This window comes from Sturnus vulgaris, unplaced genomic scaffold (assembly GCF_052056855.1).
Source record: "Sturnus vulgaris isolate bStuVul1 unplaced genomic scaffold, bStuVul1.hap1 Scaffold_157, whole genome shotgun sequence".
Classification (NCBI taxonomy): Eukaryota; Metazoa; Chordata; class Aves; order Passeriformes; family Sturnidae; genus Sturnus; species Sturnus vulgaris.
The window spans coordinates 1,048,961-1,053,316 of record NW_028276074.1 but is presented as its reverse complement, the minus strand read 5'-3'; the positions used below and the strand labels follow the sequence as shown (position 1 = coordinate 1,053,316).

Here is a 4,356-nt window from a genome sequence, read left to right as displayed (position 1 = left end):
TCTACCCAGAGAGAGGGACGGGAAAACTGGATCTTTTGGATGGTGTGGATCCGATGACCTGGCACATTAGAACCACAGAAATATCGAGTGTTAGTTGATCCTGGTTCACAGTGTACCCTAATGCCATTGGGACATGTGGGGACAGATCCTATGTCCATTGCTCAGGATTCCCTGTTTCCCCTCAGTAACACAATGGCCTCAGGCTTTCATGTGCACACCAGTGTCACAATGGCCCCACACATCTGGGAGGTCCTGCAGTTTCCCAATGGCCTCACGGTTCCATGTGTCCCCTCAGTGTCACAATGGCCCCACAGTTCCATGTGTCCCTTCAGTGTCACCACGGTCCCACGGTTCCAAGAGCCCCTGCCGTGTCACAATTGCCCGATGGTTCCATGTGTCCCCTCATGTCACAATGGCCTCACGGTTCCATGTGTCTCCTGACTATCACCATGGTTCCATAGCTCCAAAAGACCCTGCCGTGTCACAATGGCCCAACGGTTCCATGTGTCCCCTCATGTCACAATGGCCTCAGGTTTCCATGTGTCACAATGGCATCAGGGTTCCATCTGTCCCCTCAATGTCACAATGGCCCCAAAGTGTCATGTGTGTCCTCAGTATCACAAGGGACCCAGAGTTCCATGTGTCCCCTTAGTGTAACAATGGCCCTAGAATTCCAGGAGGCCCTGCAGTGTCACAATGGCCCCAGGGTTCCATCTGTCCCCTCAATGTCACAATGGCCCCACAGTACCATGTCTCTGCTCAGTGTCACAATGTCCTCACATTGTCACAGACGAGCAGCACTGGAGTGGGAGCAGCACCATTGGAGGGGTTGCAGCTGCACTGGAACAGGAGCAGTGGCTGTGGAACAACAGGGGAGAAGCTGTGGAACACAAGTCCTGTGAGGAGCAGCTGAGGGAGCTGGGAATGTTTATCCTGGGGAAGAGGAGGCTCAGGGGAGGGTGCCGCCTGCTGGGGGTTGAGCTCTTCTTGTAGGGAACAGGGACAGGACAAGAGGACACAGCCTTAACTGCACCAAAGGAAGGTTTATCCTGAACATTAGAAAAAAATTATTCACAGGGTGATTTGGCATTGGAATGGGCTGCCCAGGGAAGTGATGGAGTCACTTGTAAATGAGGTAAGTGAACCACCTAATTAGTGGTTTGTCTTAATTTTCTTTTGTTTTTAAGCAGAGTCAGGATTAAAAACATGAAGGAGGTGAATTTTCTCGAGTTTGGGCTTGGTTGTTTAATAAATCATATTTAAAGTACAGAGAGTTCTGCAACACGTCAAGCCACCAGCTAAAAGCCAGCAAGTGGAGGTGTATCGAGCTAGTTACAAGGTTTTTTAAAGTTAAAAAATTCTATAAAGAACTAACACCTATATTAATTTATACTTTTCACTAAATAACCAAACTGCTGTGACCCACTGGGCAGCATTAACTGTCCAGTCAGAAACTACTACCTGAAACCATGCAGAAGAAGGAAGAAGAAGACAGAAAGAGAAAACACTGTCCTGGGGTAAAATGCAAAAATGTGTATTCTATCACCATCTGTTGAAATGTATGAGGGGTGGTGATCCTTATCTCTGTGGGAGATATCCTCTGCTGATGTGCCATCTGATAAAGTCAGGGGGATGATCATCGTTATCTTTTCACAACCCATGCTTCCTCCAGAAGATATATTCCGTTAATGGACCATTAAGTCCTATTGTGTGACTGATAAGATTACATCAGGGCTTATCAGAGATTCTGACAGGACCAAGATCCCTCCCCTGACTGGGCACCTCTGTTTGCCCAATTAGCTCCCAATGGCTGCTCTAGGAGAAGTTCCAACTTCCCCATGTTCCTTGGGATGGGCACATCCTGCTCAGGGCCAGTGCTGGCCTGGGCACAAGGCCAGGCCATTGCAGAGACCCTGTGTGGGGACAAGGGCCTTGGGGAGCTGTGGGCAAGTCCCAGGCAGGGACAGTGCTGGAATGGAAGCCTTGTTGGGGATGGGGTCCCTGGCACCCCCATGAGTGGCAGCTGTGCAGAGCAGGACCAAGGAGCTCTGGGAGGGTTTATTGGCTGCAGGTGTGACAGGATGAGGATCAGTCCCAGAGCAGGGAATATTCCCACCTGGACTCCACCCTGAGGCTGAAGATGGGGCCAGCTTGGGTCATGTAGGGAAAGGAAATTATGGGGTGGTGTGGATGTGGGAAGTGCCACACCTGAGCAATTCCCCAAGCTTCAGCCTTGTCTTGAGGTGATCATTTCCCAGTTCTCCCCAGTGACTCCAGAGCCTGGAGATCCAAATCACCTGGCTATTTCCCAAGTTCATGACACCTCTGTCCTATCATATCCCAATTTTCCAATATTCTGGAGTCTCGTTGTCCCAAGAAGAGGGGTCAGTCCATCTCCTGTTTCCCCGTGGGGCAGGAGGAGGAACAGTGACGATTCTGCTCAGACCCACTGGGTGAGTGGCTGGGGTCAGCTCTGGGGTGTCTGGAAGGAAAAACCCTTGGAGAGGAGGGGTACCGGGAGATGGGGGGGTGGCGCTGGGGGCTGTTGGAGGATGGATTGTGTTGGAGTGGGGGTGTCCCCACAGGGTCCCCAGCTGCCTTTGGATCCCTGCCTGCCCCCCTCGGCCCCCCGGGTGCCCGGTCCCCTCCAGGGGCAGCTGCCCCGTGCAGGAAGCTGCAGGGATGCGGGGAGCGGGGCTGGATCCGTGCCACAGCCGGGATGGACTCTGTGCCAGGGCTGGGCTTGTGGCCGGGGCTGGGGGCTGTGCCAAGCCGGGCTTTGGCCTGGGGGCTGTCAGGGAGGGCGCATGGAGGAGTCCCGGCAGGGATAAAGGTGCTCCTGCCCTGCTGCAGCCTCAGCCAGCGCTGCCCAGTGCGAGAGGAAGATGAAGGTGGCTGTGCTCAGCGTGGCCCTGCTCTTCTCCATCCTGCTGTGCCCCCCGGCACAGGCCAAGGTGAGGCACCAGACAAACGCTGTCCCCACACCCTGCCCTTTGTCCCCTCCCATCCCACCCTTTGGGTCCCTTCAGGAATTCCGTCCCTGCTCCCTCCTCTGTGTCCTCTCCAGGGTCCTCAAACGTCTCCCACTGACCATTCCCGAAGCCTTTTCTTCCATGTCCCTCGCCCTGAATTCTTTGCTTTTCTTCCTGGTCACAGCAGCGGGGTCCCCTTCAACAGTTCCCCGAGTCACCCCTCCTTCCCAAATCCTCTCTCGTTCCTGTCGCTTATGTCCCCACCCATCCTCGTTCTTCTGTCCCCACCCAGCCCCTCCCTTGCATTCCCATGTCCCTACCCTGCAATTCCTTTCTCCTCCCCTGTACCTCACACCGAGCCCCTTCCCCAGCCCCAGCCCAGTCCCTTGGGCCCTCCATTGACCCCAGTTCAGTGTATTTGGGTCTCCCCCCACCTCAAACAGATCTCCTTGGAGGCCCTGAATTCCCACCCCATCACCTCCACCCTGCACCCCTGTCCCCCCACAGCCCCAAAGGGTCCAAACCACGTTAAACTTTTGTTCTTGTTTCCCCAGGCGCTCCTGGAAGGAACCCAAGATGATCTGCGGGAGGTGAGTGGGGTGCTGGGATTGGAGGGCATCCCCTCTGGGAATTAGGGGCAGTTGTTTCCCCCCATCCTTTGCTGGCACCGGGGCCATCCCAGTTCCCAGCGAGGTCTCCTGGTCTCTCTGGAGATTGATGTAGACGATGTCGTGATCCTGGAGATGCCTCTGGTGGGTACCACGAGTTCTGGCAGTGTCAGACCCTCCCCTTGCATGGCCACCACACCCCAGACCATCCCAATTTGTCCCAGCACAGCCCAGTGCACCCCTACTGACACCCCAGACAACTCCCCTGCCCCACAGATCCTCCCCAGAGAACCCCTTTCCCAGGCCCCCATTGCATTCCCATCCCTGTTCCCCCAGCACCCCCCTGGGTGACCCAGGACGCAGCCCCTGCCCCAGCTGTGCCTCTTGGCAGGACCCCAGGGCTTCTGGGCAGGAGCACAGCAGCTCCTGCCCCCCATTTCCCCCCGCAGGCCCCTTCCCCAAGGACCCCTGTTCTTTCCCCCACCTCCCAGTCCAGCCCAGTGTCCCCAGGGTGTCTCTAATGCTGTGTTTGTCCCCAGCCCCCAGTTGTTGAGAAGCTGGAGGCTGTTCTGCGGCAGAAGCGCCTGGCTGCCTCTCTGGGTGCCTAGGTGAGCCGTGCCTGCAGGGAGAGGGGTGGGGACAGGGCCCCTCTCATTTCCCAGTGGGCACCAGAGGTCACCTTCTGGGTTTTGATTTTTAGGATTGCAAGCTGTGGGGACACCGGTGTCCCGATCCCCTCTGGTGGCATGAGGAGATGATCATCCCTGGAGGAACCC

General features: G+C 55.9%; 1 long non-coding RNA gene across 1 annotated transcript; it reads left to right on the top strand.

Moving 5' to 3' along the window:
- The first annotated feature begins 2,864 nt into the window (after positions 1-2,864).
- LOC148218820 (uncharacterized) lies at positions 2,865-3,713 on the top strand. The gene is made up of 3 exons (XR_015800055.1): positions 2,865-2,954; positions 3,527-3,562; positions 3,686-3,713. It is a non-coding gene; the product is annotated as an uncharacterized LOC148218820 (long non-coding RNA).
- Positions 3,714-4,356: the final 643 nt, after the last annotated feature.